Genomic DNA, 17,348 nt, shown 5'->3' on the forward strand with positions numbered 1-17,348 from the left:
AGAGATGCTCCTGTTTTTAGCTGAGCTGTTGCAGGTCCCCTTTGCCGCCCTTGTGAACATTCCTCATTAAGTGCCATGTGTGGAACAGGGTGGATGCATTCCCTGCCCCTCAGCCCTGCTCTCCCTACCTCCTCTCTGCTCTTAGGTGGTGGCAGTCCTACTGGCAGGAACCCAGGAGGGGCAGGGCCGCACTCTACCCAGCACAGAACTGGAGTCATGAGGGTGGGAGGTAGGTAATCTCACAGCTGTTTTCTTGAGGCAGTGTGACCAAGTAGTTCAGAGGTCTGGCTCTGAATCGGAATGTGTGTGTGCCTGTTCGAATCTCTCTTCTGATTTTACTCTTTTTGTGACACTAGGCAAGTTGTTTAAATTCTTTATGTCTCATCTGTATAATGGGGATGATAATAGGCCTCTCTAATAGCTGTGAGTTTTAGTTAGATAATGTAGGTAAAGCACTTAGCTTAGTCCAGCTATGCCACTTGGAGCCAAGGGCCCTGTCCTTGTAAGACCGACCACCCGCATTGCTGTCTTCTCCCCATCTGTGCTGTCCTCTGTTCCCATATCCATCTCTGCCTTTGAACTACAAGCTCCATTAAGTCAGAGACTGAATTGTATGAGTCTGTGTCTCTGGTGCCCAACACAGGACGTAGCATATAGAAGATCTTAATAAATGAATGTTTACTGTTGGAAGGAACTGGTGAAACAAAGTAGAAGACCCAGGATTCCTTCTGGCCTGAGTCCTGCCATCCACTCTGGGTCATTTACCACAAATGGAGAGCCTAGGCCAGTCACCATCCTGGGGACTGAGGATACAGCAGCGAATGAGATAGGCTGGGCTCCTGGCCTCATGGAGTGAATTGTCCAGCGGGTGACGGATGGGAAACATAACAAAACTGATGATACATTTCAATTAGGAAGGTTGCTAGGAAGGAGAAGCTGGGCTGCTCTGAGAGCATAGAGCAGAGGAATTATATTTTGGGCAGAAATGAATCAGGAAGGGTTTCCTGGACAATGTGACAAGTAAATTGAGGCCCAAAGAAAGGGCAGGCTGGGTTGAAGCAGAAGGTGGAAAAGAGCCATCCAGGCAGAGGGAACAGCAGATGCAAAGGTCCTGAGGCAGATAGGAACTAGGCTGCTGGGTGGAAGTCAAGGTTAATGCGGCTGGAACCCAGTGATGGAAGAGGTCAGTGATCTCTCCAAGGCTGCAGAGCTTACAACACTAGTTGTAAGAGCCTTGTCGCCTATGATGAGAATTTGAGTCTTTATCCCTGATTATAATTGCTAACATTTATTAAATTTTATGTATATGTGCACCGTGTTAAGTATTTCACATGGTTTCCCATTTACTTTTCACAGCCTCCCTGGGAGACTGGTGCTTTTATTCCCATTTTACAGATGATGAAATTGCTGGCTCAGGAAGGTAAATTTCTTCAAGGTCACATAGTTGACGGTGGCAGAGTTGATTTGAACCCATATATCAGAATCCAACGCCTGCCCCTTTAGGGCCCTCGTGGCCCAGCTTCACAGCTAAGTGCGGACTTGGATCCGCACTACACGTTACTCAAGGCCTAGGTTCCTATTTCGCCTCCTCCTTTCCCCCTGATTGGGGAAGGCAGGTGCAGGTTCGCCCTGGCCAGAGGAGCGCCGCAGCGGCACGCTTGACTGCCTGCGGAGAGTGCCCCAGAATCTCCCGGGGCCGGGCCGCACCCACGTGACAGCCCCGCGGCTGAGCTGCCGAGCACCATCGCTGAGCTGCCGAGCATCGCCGCAGTGCAGTGGGCGCGGGCGTGTGCGCGCTCCTGCTGCTGCCGCGGCTGTGAAATCTGGAGGGAACCGACCCTAGACAGTGGCGCTGGGCCCGGGAGGGAGGACGCCCCTCCGCGCCCGGCAGGGGGCTCTCTCTCCCCACGGTCCCGGGGCCGAGCCCGCAGCTCCACTGCCTGCATCACGTTCCCTCCAGCCTTGAGGGGGAAAGCAGCGTTCATTTCTTATTAAAAATGACTATTTTTAATGGGCTTCATTCTTTATTTCTTGCTGTCCTCTCCCAAGGCTAGAAAGAGGCGGAAAGCGACACTGAGAATCCATTCCAAACGAGCAGCCAAGAGGAGACGCGGCAGCTCCCAGATGTTGATGTTTTGTTTTTTGACATAAATCTTTGCACTCATATGGGAGTTTTCATTGATTCATGTTCCCATCTGCTGAATTTCCTTTTATTTATTTAATATGGTTTTGGGGGGAAATCTTGCTCCGAGGCTGTGGAGGAACAATAACTGTGGCAACCGTTGCACCCCACCCCCCAACCCCGAAAACCTTAGTTGCCGGGGAGGGAAATTCAGTGACATCCTGCGCTCATGCCCTCATCTTGGAGGCAAGCGCTCTAAGCATGGGTTTACGTGGCTGTTCTACTTGGGGCCTGCCCAAGGCTGTAAACCCAAGAAAGAAACAGCAGAGAGAGCCGGGGATCATTGAGTCTCTGTTCCTCATCCTTCCTGCCCACCCACAGTATCGTGTTTCCTTCATGCTAAAACACACTTACTCTCTTTTTAACAACTTGGAAATCAGGAAACATCTAACAGCGGATGTATTAAGTGTGTTAAAAGTATATCCTACTCCCCTAACTCATTCTGCACACCCCCATCCCACTAGTGATTCTTAGCAATGAAGAACTCCATCTCTGGAGTCAGACTACCTGGGCTTGAATCCTGACTCCGCTTTCTCTAATGAATTCTTGAGCAAGCTAACTTCTCTGAGCCTGGGATTCCTCGTCTGTAAAATGAGGATAGGCCGGGCGCGGTGGCTCAAGCCTGTAATCCCAGCACTTTGGGAGGCCGAGACGGGTGGATCACGAGGTCAGGAGATCGAGACCATCCTGGTCTACACGGTGAAACCCCGTCTCTACTAAAAATACAAAAAACTAGCCGGGCGAGATGGCGGGCGCCTGTGGTCCCAGCTACTCGGGAGGTTGAGGCAGGAGAATGGCGTAGACCCGGGAGGTGGAGCTTGCAGTGAGCCGAGATGGCGCCACTGCACTCCAGCCTGGGTGACAGAGCTAGACTCCGTCTCAAAAAAAAAAAAAAAAAAAAAAAAATGAGGATAATAACTATCTCTTTCTCAGATATAGGTACATTTTACCGATGAGGAAACTGAGGCTGAGAGTAATTAAGAGATTCACCCAACTAGGGCAGAGCTAGGAAACACCTCCTAGGTCTTTCTGATCCTCACCCTATCCCACCACCTCTCCTATGCCCATAACCCCCTATGTATATCACATCCAGTCCACCTTTCTCTGCATGTACTACATGGGATTGTCCTTGCAGGACAGGATATGGCTGGACATCTAAGACTCTATAAATTGGTTCTAAGACTTACCCTGTGGGTGCACATACTCTTAACCCTTTAATTATGCATGCCCTTTTATTGGAATTTCCATACATGGTAAGCAGTCAGGATGCCTTTGCATGTGCTTAGTGTCTTATGGTAAATAAGCCCTCAAAATATGTTTGTTTAAGAAAATTTGAGGCCGGGCATTGTGGCTCACGCCTGTAATCCCAGCACTTTGGGAGGTTGAGGTGGGTGGATCACTTGAGCTCAGGAGTTTGAGGCCAGCCTGGCCAATATGGTAAAACCCCGCCTCTACTAAAAATTAAAAAAAAAAAAAAAAATTTAGCCCAGCGTAGTGATGCATGCTTGTAATCCCAGCTACTTGGGAGGCTGAGGCAGGAGAATTGCTTGAACCCGGGAGATGGAGGTTGCAGTGCACCAACATCATGCCACTGCACTGCAGCCTGGGCGACAGAGTAAGACACCATCTCAAAAAAAAAAAAAAAAAGAGAGAAAAATTTGATGGTGTAGGAGGGCATTTCTGCTCACATTACCCAAAACCACCTAGAATGAAATTATTGCCTTCTTGAACTAAAGCCTACTCGTTGGTTCCATGATTTATCATTGAGGTTGCCATGAGATAGAAAAGAAGGGGAAATTATTAATCAAAGTAATCAGGAAAGAAATAACTCCAGAAATAATGGGAGGTGGGTGAATAATACATTGTAACAAAATGGCTAATTATCCACCAACATCCATTCTCTCCTTCTTCCAGGTATTAGAATTCAGCTAGGATGTGGCTGTCCAGTCAGGGTCTACATTTTCTAGTATTTCACGAAGATAAAAGTAAGTTTAAAAAAAAAAAAAAGCTCAAAAGAATATGTACAATATGATCCCATTCACTTATATTTCAAAAATAGGCAAGACTAAGTTACATTATTTAGAAATGCATATGTGGGTAGCAAAACTATAAAGAAAGAAAGAGAATGTTGCTACAGATATAGATGTAATAGATATATATTAATATATTATAGATTCATATACATGTTTTAGACAGCTTCTGTATATCTGTTATATTTCACAATTACCTTTTTAAGATGTTACTTACCTGGCTGGGCGTGGTGGCTCATGCCTGTAATCCCAGCACTTTGGGAGGCCAAGGCGGGTGGATCACCTGAGGTCAGGAGTTTGAGACCAGCCTGGCCAATGTGGCGAAACCCCATCTCTACTAAAAATACAAAAATTTCCTGGGCGTGGTGGTGCATGTCTATAATCCCAGCTACTTGGGAGGCTGCGGCAGGAGAATAACTTGAACCCGTGAGTCGGAGTTTGCAGTGAGCCAAGATCCACCATTGCTCTCCATACTGGGCAACAAAAGTGAAACCCTGTCTCAAAAAGAAAGAAAGAAAGAAAATGTTACTTATCTGATAGGGTTGTGTGGGAACTGAATGAGGTGATGCATTTGTAAGGCTCTAAGCTCAACTGCCTGGTGCGTTGCAGGTACTCAATGGAAGCAACTTTTTTCATTTATTATTTTTTATTTTTTAAACTATTTAATTATTTTACAGATGGGTGTCTCAGTTTGTTGCCCAGGCTGGAGTGCAGTGGCATGATGATAGCTCACTGCAGACTTGAACTCCTGGGCTCAAGAGATTCTCCCTCCTCAGCCTTTGTAGTAGCTGGGACTATAGGCACACGCCTCTGCCCTGGCTGGCGGTAACTTTTCATGTTGAGGGAAGGATTTGAGGCCTTGAGGAAGGCCACATAATTAGCCAATGATAAGATTTTAAAAAGGTCCTACTTTTTTCTATGAAAGACATTGACTCTCTATATATAGATTTTTTGAGAAGGAGTCTTGCTGTTTCGCCCAGGCTGGAGTGCAGTAGTGTGATCTCGGCTCCCTGCAACCTCTGCCTCCCAGCTTCAAATGATTATCCTCCCTCAGCCTCCCGAGCAGCTGGGATTACAGGCATGTGCCACCACACTCGGCTAATTTTTTTTCACTTTTAGTAGAGATGGGTTTCACCATGTTGGCCAGGGTGGTCTCGAACTCCTGACCTCAGGTGATCCACTTGCCTCAGCCTTCCAAAGTGCTGGGATTATAGATGTGAGCCACTGTGACTGGCTGACTGCCTATATTTGTGTATATAAGTGTGTGTGTATAGGGGTGGTGATTATTGATTGATTTAGGGTTAATTGATGGTCACAAACTTAGTGAAGACTTGAAAAATTTCACACTTCCCTTCAGAGAAGACACAGAGGAGAAAAGGAAAATTGTTTGACTCGAGGAAGCCTGCCCGTGGATGAGAAGAGGTAAGAGCAGTGAGGATGCAATTGTATTTGTGCTGGCTCCATATGAGAGGCCCAGGCAGGAAGCTGCATCCCCTGGATGTCCCACCTACATCTTTTGGGTGCAACATGCTTCCTGCAGTGTTGATGAGGCCTCAGAAGTCAGCACAGGCAACAGTGGGATGGCCCAGACCCATCTCAGCGATGCTGAGAGAAGCTGTTCTGCTGACTGTGTGCTCTAAGGCACCGTGGAAGCAGCCAAGAGTGAGAGCAGTCACCAAGCCAAAAGGCACTGGGATCAGCCAGGGAGACCAGGTAAACCTGACCAGAGTCTTCCAGCCAGGCCATGCCAACAGAGCTGTGCACCTCTGGATGCCACGCCCCAGGGTCTCAGAGCCAAGACTACTCTGCTCAGTCTTGGCCATGAGCTCCTAGAGGTGCCTCCCCAAGGAGAGCCCAGTTTGGGGCCATGGGCAAGGTCTCCTTTCCCTGCCATAGTTTCCTGATTTCCACACTGTGGGCTGATACAGTTTGTTGTGCAATGGAAGCCATGGGGATAAGGGGGGTTAAACGCTGGTCCCACTACTTACACTGTGGATTCTTGGACTAGAGGCTCCTTAAGATTTTTCCCTTCTACTCTGATCCCTTCTAGTTAATCCAATTCAGTCATTCAGTTCACTTTATATCAGGCCAGGTGTGGTGGCTCACGCATGTAATCCCAGCACTTTGGGAGGCCGAGGCTGGTGCATCACCTGAGGTCAGGAGTTCAAGACCAGCCTGGCCAACATGGTGAAATCCCACCTCTACCAAAAAATACAAGAAATTAGACAGGCGTGGTGACGTGTGCCTGTAATCCCAGCTGCTCGGGAGGCTGAGGCAGGAGAATTGCTTAAACCTGGAGGTGAGGTTGTAGTGAGTCGCGATCACACCACTGCACTCCAGCCTGGGTGACAGAGCGAGACTCTGTCTCAAAAAAAAAAAAAAAAAATTTCACCCTATATCTACTGGGCATATGTAATGTCAAGGTGCTTTTTCTTTTCTTTTCTTTTTTTCTTTTTTTTTTTTTTTGAGACAGAGTCTCCCTCTCATCCAGGCTGGAGTGCAGTGGCACAATTTCATCTCACTGCAGCCTCAACCTCCCAGACTCAATGGATCCTCCTGCATCAGCCTCCCAGGTAGCTGGGACTACAGGCATGTGCGCCACCACACCCAGCTAATTTTTTAATTTTTTGTAGAGATGGGGTTTTGCCATGTTGCCCAGGCCTCAGCCTCCCAAAGTGCTGGGATTACAGGCATGAGCCACCATGCCCAGCCTCAAGGCGCTTTTTCCAAATGTTAGCATTATGATGATGAAAGAAGACATGGGCACTGCCCTCATGGAGTTTACAGTCTATGGGAAAAGAGGTGCAGGATAAGCCATTACAATTACGATGTATGCTACAAAAAGTAAAAGGCTCAGAGATCTATGGAAGAGAATCAATAGCAAGCTTAACGTTGTTTAGCAATGTTTCTCAAAATATGGTCCCTGGACCACCTGCATCCGTGGTATCTGAGGTACTTGTTGAAAATTCAGGTCCTGGGCATCAAGCCAGATGTACTGAATCCAAAGCTCTGAATGTGGGGCCTAAAGAAACTTGCTTTTTTAAAAAATTGAGGTAAAATCTACGTAACAAAAAATTAGCCATATAAAAGTATACACTTCAGTGGCATTTAGTACATTCACAATGTTGTACAATCATCATCTCTATCTAATTCCAAAATATTTTATCATCTCCCAAAGAAACTCCTGACTCATTAAGCAGTCACTCCCATTCTCCCTTCCCCCCATCCCCTGGTAACCACTAACCTTCTTTCTATCTGTATGAATTGACCTATTCCTGATATTTCATAGAAATGAAATCATATACTACATGATATTTTGCGTCTAACTTCCTCCGTTTAACAGTGTTTTTAAGGTTCATCCATGTTGTAACATATATCAGTACTTCATTTGTTTTTATTGCTAAATAATATTCTATTGTGTGGATATACCACATTTTGTTTATCCATTCATCTGTTGATGGATATTTGGGTTGTTTCCATCTTTTGGCTATTGTGAATATTGCTACTGTGAATATTTATATACAAGTATTTGTTTGAGTACCTACTTTCAAGTCTCTTGGGTATATCCCTACGAATAAAATTGCTGAGTCATATGGCAATCCTATGTTTAACATTTTAAGGAACCACCAACTGTTTCCCACAGTGGCTGCACCATTTTATGTTCCCATCAGGAAGGCCTAAGAGTTTCAGTGTCCCCACATTCTTGCCAACACTTGTTCTTTTCCTTAATTATACCCATCACAGTGGGTATAAAGTGGTATCTCATTGTAGTTTTGATTTGCATTTCCCTAATGACTAATGATGTTGGGCATCTTTTCATGTACTTTTTGGCCATTTGTATGTCTTCTTTAGGGAAATGTCTATTCAAGTCCTTTGCTCATTTAAAAAATTGAGCTATCGGCCGGGTGCGGTGGCTCAAGCCTGTAATCCCAGCACTTTGGGAGGCCGAGACGGGCGGATCACGAGGTCAGGAGATCGAGACCATCCTGGCTAACACAGTGAAACCCCTTCTCTACTAAAAATACAAAAAACTAGCCAGGCGAAGTGGCAGGCGCCTGTAGTCCCAGCTACTCCGGAGGCTGAGGCAGGAGAATGGCGTAAACCCGGGAGGCGGAGCTTGCAGTGAGCTGAGATCCGGCCACTGCACTCCAGCCTGGGTGACAGAGCTAGACTCCGTCTCAAAAAAAAAAAAAATTGAGTTATCTAGGCCAGGCATGGTGCTCACAGCTGCAATCCCAGCACTCTGGGAGGTCGAAGAGGGTGGATCAATTGAGCCCAGTAGTTTGAGACCAGCCGGGGCAACATGGCAAAATCCCATCTCTATGAAAAAATACAAAAAATTAGCCTGGCATGGTGGCACCTGTAGTCCCAGCTACTCAGGAGGCTGAGGTAGGAGGATCACTTGAGCCCCAGGAAGGTTGAGGCTGCAGTGAGCTGTGATCTTGCCACTGTGCTGTAGCCTGGATGACAGAGTGAGACCTTGTCTCAAAAAAAAAAAAAAAAAAAAAAAAAAAAATTGTCTTTTTGTTATCAAATTATAAAACTTCTTTATATATTCTGGATACTAGAAGCTTAGTGGATATGTGATTTGCAAATTGACAAATGAAATGAAAAGTATCTTTACACTTTCTTGAAGATGTTCTCTGATGCATGAAAGTTTTTAATTTTGCTAAAGTCCAGTGTATCCATACTTACTTTTTGTTGCATGTGGTTTTGATATCATGTTTAAGAAACCATTGCCAGGCCGGGCGCGGTGGCTCATGCCTGTAATCCCAGCACTTTGAGAGGTTGAGGCAGGCAGATCACCTGAGGTCAGGAGTTCAAGACCAGCCTGGCCAACTGGTGAAACCTCATCTCTACTAAAAGATACAAAAATTAGCCAGGCGTGGTGGCCGGTGCCTTAATCCCAGCTACTTGGGAGGCAGAGGCAGGAGAATTGTTTGAACCTGGGAGGTGGAAGTTGCAGTGAGCCAAGATTGAGCCATTGCACTCGAGCCTGGGGAATGAAAGCAAGACTTCTCTCAAAAAAAAAAAAAAAACCATTGCCAAATCCAAGGTCATGAATATTTACCCTTATGTTTTCTCCTAAAGGTTTTATAGTTTTTGCTCTTATATTTAGGTATTTGATACATAATGAATTCAAAATTTTTGTTTGTTTTTTGTTTTTGTTTTAGGCCACTAAGTTTGTGGTAATTTGTTACATAGCAATAGAAAGTTAATACAGGACCAGAGCAAGAAAAGTTTCTGAAGCTATTGCAGGTATGATATAAGTTGCTTTCCTGCTTGGGCCTTATGACCCAGCAGATTCAACAGTGCTCCAAATGTCTATTGCAGATAGGAATGCTGGCGAACCATCTGAGAATCCCTGATAGAGGAATCATGATGTAGACTCCTAGAGTTTTTTATTGCGGCTATGTGTTTTTATACAAACAACTCATTCACACTTTGAAAAAAAATACAGCTCCTGGACTTGTTCCTGGGCTCTGGTGGAGACCAAATGCCTGACCTAGGATGCCAAGTGAACATGTAGCATTTACCCATTTATCATAAGGGGTATTTTAAAGATGAACAGCCAGACGGAAGAGACAGATAGGGCAAGCCATGTGGGAAGGGTCATAGAGCTTTCATACATCTCTAGGCATGCCACCTTCCCTCCAAGTATCTTCATGTGTTCAGCTATCCAGAAGCTCCTTAGTGAGTTAATATTTGTATATGGTATGAGGTAAGGGGTCCAACTTCCTTCTTTGTTCTTGTTTCTTCCTCCTGTTTCTTCCTTCTTCTTTGTTTCTTCCTCCTGTTTCTTCCTTCTTCTTCCTCCCTCCTCCTCCTCCTCCTCCTCCTCCTCCTCCTCCTCCTCCTCCTCCTTCTTCTTCTTCTTCTTCTTCTTCTTCTTCTTCTTCTTCTTCTTCTTCTTCTTCTTCTTCCTTTGTTGCATGTGGATATCCATTTGTTGAAGACACTACTCTTTCTTGCTCTTGGCACCCTTGTCAAAAATCAATTGACCCCATAGCTATATGAGTATCTTTTTTAGTCTCAATTCTATTCCCTTGATATATATCTCTATCCTTTATGCTACTATCACACTAGTTTGATTACTGTAGCTTTGTAATAAGTTTTGAAATCAGGACATGTATGTCTTCCAGCTTTGTTCTTCTTTTTCAAGATAGCTTTGGCTATTTGGGGTCCCCTGCAATTCCTTATGAATTTGAGGATCAGCTTTTCCATTTCCGCATTGAGTCAAAATCTCTGAAGGTAAAGCCAAGGAATCTGCTTTAAAAAAAGTTTCGATTGTGTGTAAAATACACATAACATAAATTTTACCATTTTAACCATTTTTAAATGTACAATTAAGTACATTCACATTTATGCAGTCAACACCCAGAACTTTTTCATCTTGCAAAACTGAAACTATACCCATTAAACAACCCCCCTTTTCCTCCTACCCCTGGAACCTGATAACCACCATTCTACTTTCTGTCTCTATGAGTCAGACTACTCTAGGTACTTCATATAAGTGGAATCATATAGTAGTTGTCTTTTTGCGACTGGCTTATTTCACTAATGTCCTCAAGTTTCATCCATGTTTTAGCATGTGTTTGAATTTCCTTTCTTTTTAGGGTTGAATAATATTCCATTGTATGGATATATCACATCATTTTCTTTACCTATTCAGCTATCAATGAACATTTGAGTCTCTTCCACTTTTGGCTATTGTTGAAAAATGCTGTTATGAACATGGAGGTACAAATATCTCCTCAAGGCCCTGCTTTCAATTATTTTGAATATATATCCAGAAGTTAAATTACTGGATCATATGGTAATTCAATTTTTAACTTTTTGAGGAATCACCATACTATTTTCCATAGCAGCTATACCATTTTATCCTCCCACAAAAGCTCCAGTTTTCCACATCCTCACTTTTTTTCTTCCTTCCTTTCTTCTTCTTCTTCTTCTTTTTTTTTTTTTTTTTTTTTTTTTTTGAGATGGAGTCTCACTCAGCCTCCCAGGCTGGGGTACAGTGGCCCATTCTTGGCTCACTACAACCACTGTCTCCCAGGTTCAAATGATTCTCCCATCTCAGCCTCCCGAGTAGCTGGCACCCGCCATCATGCCTGACTAATTTTTGTATTTTGGTAGAGACGAGGTTTCACCATGTTGGCTAGGCTGGTCTTGAACTCCTGACTTCTGGTGATCCACCTGCCTCGGCCTCCCAAAGTGCTAGGATTGTAGGTGTGAGCCACAGCGCCTAGCCTCTTTCTTTCTCTCTATTTTTAGTGGGGTATAGTGTGTGGTGATATTGCACTGTGGTTTTGATCTGCATAGGAATCTGCCTTTTTAAGTGAACTTTTTATTTTGGAAAAATTTTAGATTTACAGAAAAGTTACAAAGATATTACAGAGAGTTCCTGCACATCTTTCATTTGGTTTTCATTTCCCCTAATGTTATCATCTTACATTACAATGGCACTTTGACAAAACTTGGCATCTGCTTTGTACTAAGAACGTGCGTGCGCACACACACACGTGCACATCACTTATACTCATTATTTATTTATTTATTTGAGACAGGCTTTTATTCTGTCACCCAGGCTGGAGTGCAGTGGTGTGATCTCAGCTCACTGCAACCTCTACCTGCCAGGCTCAAGTGATCCTCCTGCCTCAGCTTCCTGAGTAGTTGGGACTACATGCGCATGCTACCACACCCAGCTAATTTTTTATATTTTTCTGTAGAGACGGAGTTTTGCCATGTTGCCCAGGCTGGTCTTGAACTCCTGGGCTCAAGGGATCCACCCACCTTGGCCTCTCAAAGTGCTGGCATTACCGGCATGAGCCACTGCACCTGGCCGTGATTCTTACTTGCACTACAGTTTGAGAGTCACTAATCTAGGGGTCAGGAAAGTCCCTCCAGGGAAATACATTTCAGCTGTTACTTGAAAGATGAGCATGAGTGAGTAAAAGGAACAGTGTGTGATCCAAGCAAAGGAAACAAACTGTGCCAAAGCCTGGGGGTAATAAAGAACTTGGAACATTTAAGGATAATCATAATAGCAGTAATAGTAATTTATTGACACTTACCATATGCCAAGCACTGGTAAGCACTTTAGAACATTATTTTACTTAATTTTTCACAACAATCCTATAAAGTGGAAAATATAATCATTTCTATTTTATAGATGAGGCAACAGAATTGAAAGAAGTAACTTGCCCAAGGCCACACAACTGTAATGTGACAAAAGCAAATTTGAACTTAGGTCTTTCTTTCCTGATTCCTTTTCTCCCACTAGGTGCCAGTAAATTTTATTCACCTGCTTGCAGCAAGAAGCAAACCCTTAAATATGTGGCTTTTCCTCCTTCTGGTCTACTCTTCCCACTCTCTTTTCCAGACTTCTCATCCTTCAGAGTTCAGAGAGGCCTTCCCATTCCAAAGCTATTCCTTAATGTTATTCTCTCTCATTGCATTGAAGGCAAATTAATGAATAAATATAAACAAACAATTTGTAATTATATACTCATTCATGCATTTATTTATGTAATGCCTATCTTTCCTGTTGTACTATAAACTTCATGAAGGCAAGGATCCAATCTGTCTGGTTCACTTAGTACCAGGAGATGCTTACTAAGTATTTGTTTTTTTTTTTTTTTTGTTTTTTTTAGATGGAATCTCACTCTGTTGCCCAGGCTGGAGTGCAGTGACACCATCTGGGCTTACAGCAACTTCTGCCTCCTGGGTTCAAGCAATTCTCCCTGCTTCAGGCTCCCAAGCAGCTGGGATTACAGGTACCCGCCACCATGCCCAGCTAATTTTTGTATTTTTTAGTAGAGATGGGGTTTCGTCATGTTGGCCAGGCTGGTCTTGAACTCCTGACCTCAGGTGATCCACCCACCTCTGCCTCCCAAAGTGCTGGGATTACAGGCGTGAGCCGCCGTGCCTGGTCTAAGTATTTGTTGAATAAATGAAGAAAGATAGGAACTCAAACATGTTTTGGATGTTGAATGAGTGACTTTTATTTTTGAGAAAGAAGAAAATCAAATGGGTTGTTGAATGTCATTTAAGATATGAACCATAGTTCGCTTTTTATCTAGCAAAAACCTCAACATTGGCTGGGCACGGTGGCTCAAGCCTGTAATCCCAGCACTTTGGGAGGCCGAGACGGGCGGATCACTAGGTCAGGAGATCGAGACCATTCTGGCTAACACGGTGAAACCCCGTCTCTACTAAAAATACAAAAAAAAACTAGCTGGGCGAGGTGGCAGGCGCCTGTAGTCTCAGCTACTCGGGAGGCTGAGGCAGGAGAATGGCGTAAACCCGGGAGGCGGAGCTTGCAGTGAGCTGAGATCCGGCCACTGCACTCCAGTCCGGGGGACAGAGCAAGACTCCGCCTCAAAAAAAAAAAAAAAAAAAACCTCAACATTGCTGTGCACGGTGGCTTATGCCTGTAATCCCAGCACTTTGGGAGGCCAAGGCAGGCAATTGGTTGAGCTCAGGAGTCTGAGACAGCCTGGGCAATGTGGCGAAACTCCATCTTTAGAGAAACAAAACAAAACAAAAACAATTAGTGGGGTGTGATGGCACAGGCCTGTAGTCCCAGCTACTCTGGAGGCTGAGGTGGCAGGATCACTTGAGCCAGGGAGGTGGAGGCTACAGTTAGACGAGATCATGCCACTGCACTCCAGCCTGGGTGACAGAGGGAGACCTTGTCTCAAAACAAACAAAAATCCTCAACCTCATTTATCCAACTGTCATACCCCATAGAAAGTGACAGTGGTTTTGATTCCCTAAAGAGACTGACCTGAGTCTGACTGACCTGAGCAACATCTGCTTGTTGAGAAGTTCAGATCTGAAGACAGGGGTGGGAAGTCTCTATTCCTGATGCAAAAGGACAAGAGTATCATCAAGAAGAAAATACCATCCTAATAACTTCAGAAAGTCAACTGGCTGCAAGGAGGGAAGGGGGCAAGTGACCTCCCCAGGTCTTTTTCTACTCTGGGGTTCTGCTTTCCAGCATAGCACCAGAGTGCTAGCAGAGAGACTGTGCTGTAAGTGAAGGCTAACTGCTCCTTACTTCCCCTGGCTCCCTCAGTGTTAAATTAGCTTTATGTCAATACCACATCAGCAGCTGGGATGAATTATTGAAGCTCATTCATTGCAGTGAGTCCAGGTTCCACTTGCTTTATGAAATGGAGGTGAATGTGACCATATTATTTCTATTTGTCTTGTTACAGTTAGTATATCTTCAGTCTGTTGTTAATATGAAGGGACTCAGCCCTGGCAGGCAGATAATCCCAGCCTCTGCTTCTCATGAGAGCTATAGAGATAAGCATAGTGGGAGTGTCAGGACACATGAAGTGGGAGGGGAGGAGTGCAGGAACACATCTGCTGGCTCCAAACTCACAGGGGCTCTTAGTTACCACAATTTACATGGTAGTCCCCAACACCTGTTCATATACACATAAGCACAGTCAACACACACATACACACATATATGCATTTATACATTCAGAGTCTTAAAGGCACACTCACCAGGGGCCCAGGAACAAAAAATGTGGAGGGTGCCAACATTTTAAAGAATTATTTTCTCAAAGATTGTGCATATTTTAAAGCCTTCTCCTCCCCCCACCTTCAGCACCAGTCCTTCTCTAGAAGTGCTGGCTAGCTTGCCCATGACTCTCGGCAGAGATGGCTGATCTGGAATGTCTAAGTTCATGAACAGGGAATCCACTTGTAGGAGGCTCCTGTGTGCTTGTGAGAGAGCAGTCTTTCTACTCTGCTCCCCTCCAACTCCCTCCTGAACTGATGTATGCCTGACTTTCAAGATATATTTCTGTTGCTTGGCCCAGATGCCAAAATTATCAGTTGTAGCTCTGCATCTATCCATATACACCTGCATTGGCATTCACAGTCACAAACACGCAGTCACACTCCTACACGCTCATGCTCACATACGCTGCATACCCAGAGCCACGCCTCCTAGCCATATGGCTTGGTTTGAAGGCTAATAAGAAGGCCTCCTGACCCATCTGCTGGTCACATGCCTCTCAAAGATTCCACTATTAGATATTTATCATTTTTGGAGTACTCAGTTAAGAATTAAGATGTCCAATGAAGGCAACACACCATCAAGCTATCATTGAACATTTTGGCAGGAGTTCACTTCTACCTAGGAAGCTTCTTTCTCCTTGACTAGCTGACTCTTACTCATTCTTCAGGTCTGATCCAGCCTCCCCTGCTCACCCCCAACCCCTTACTATTGAGGGATGGTAAGTTCCCCCATTATCCATGCTCATTACTGTCTGTCATTTTCCTTCCATGCACTGATTAAACCTGTACTTAAATGATTATTTGTGTGATCACATTTATAAAGTTTGTGGCCCCGGTGGAAAGAGAGCTCCAGTTGGTTAGGAGTTGTCTTTTTCTCTGTTCTTCACTATACCCCCAGTGCTAGCACAATGCCTGGCACATCATTTATGTTAAATAAAACTTAAATGGCTAGGTGCGGTAGTTCACGCTTGTAATCCCAGCACTTTGGGAGGCCAAGGCGGGTGGATCACCTGAGGTCGGGAGTTCGAGACCAGCCTGACCAACATGGAGAAACCCTATCTCTACTAAAAATACAAAATTAGCTGGGCATGGTGGCACATGCCTGTAATCCCAGCTACTAGGGAGCCTGAGGCAGGAGAATTGCTTTAACCTGAGATGCCTAGGTTGCGGTGAGCTGAGATCACACCATTGCACTCCAGCCTGGGCAACAAGAGAGAAACTCCATCTCAAAAAAATAAAATTAATTAATTAAAAAAAAATGAAGTTGGATGGTTTGGGGAAAGGACCTTAGAGAAGAAGGAAAACAGACAGAAAATGTCAGAACAGATGGTTCCAAATCCTTCTGATCTTGGGCCTCTGAATATCACCAGTATCTCCCTTTCTCACCTGCCAGGGTGACACCATGTAACTCTCCTGGGGCATGTTAAGATGCCCAGCAGAGGCCGGGTGCGGTGGCTCAAGCCTGTAATCCCAGCACTTTGGGAGGCCGAGGCGGGCGGATCAATTGAGGTCAGGAGTTCGAGACCAGCCTGGTCAACATGGTGAAACTGCCTCTACTAAAAATACAAAAATTAGCCAGGAATGGTGGCATGCACCTGTAGTCCCAGCTACTTGGGAGGCTGAGGCACAAGAATCGCTTGAACCCAGGAGGTGGAGGTTGAAGTGAGCCAACATCACGCCACTGCACTCCAGTCTGGGTGACATAATGAGACTCTGTCTCAAAAAAAAAAGATGCCCAGTAGAACTACACAGGGAGAGCACTAGGACTGAAGCAGACAGAAACTTCTCAGCTGGAGGCAACAGTCTCAAGGGGCATCCTGGCCTGGCCTGGCTCTGCACTTTTCCAGAATGTGACTAAGAGCTCATAGTTCTAGACCAAGCTTTGTGTGAGGAACCTTCTATTCCAGATGCTTTCTGGTAATTAAGATGGGAGATGTTTGTTGCCGAGAACATATGGTATTGATAATAACAACAAAAATACTATCAGTTACCATTTATAGAATGCTTACTATATGCCAGGCACTGGGCTAAGCACTTTATATATAGTTACACATAATTAATTAATCCTCACAACCATCTTGAGAGAAAAACGTACTACTATTTCCATTTTGAGAATAAGTAATTTGCCCAACATCACACAACTAGGAAGCGACTGAACCAGGACAGGACTCTGAGGCCAAGCTTTTAACCAGCAGGATAGGCTGCCTTCTATTTAAGCCCTGAGATGCCAGACCACCTCATACTCACTCAACAGATATAAAGTGGTGCCCCCTTTTTTTTTTTTAATTGATTTTTTATTTTTTTTGAGACGGAGTCTCGCTCTGTCACTCAGGCTAGAGTGCAGTGGCGCGATCTCGGCTCACTGCAAGCTCCGCCTCCCAGGTTCACGCTATTCTCCTGCCTCAGCCTCCCAAGTACCTGGACTGCAGGCGCCCGCCACCACACCCAGCTAATTTTTTTGTATTTTTAGTAGAGATGGGGTTTCACCGTGTTAGCCAGGATGGTCTCGATCTCCTGACCTCGTGATCCGCCCGCCTCGGCCTCCGAAAGTGCTGAGATTACAGGCGTGAGCCACCGCACCCGGCCAAGTGGTGCCC

Source organism: Piliocolobus tephrosceles, chromosome 4 (genome assembly GCF_002776525.5).
Source record: "Piliocolobus tephrosceles isolate RC106 chromosome 4, ASM277652v3, whole genome shotgun sequence".
In the NCBI taxonomy this organism is placed as follows: Eukaryota; Metazoa; Chordata; class Mammalia; order Primates; family Cercopithecidae; genus Piliocolobus; species Piliocolobus tephrosceles.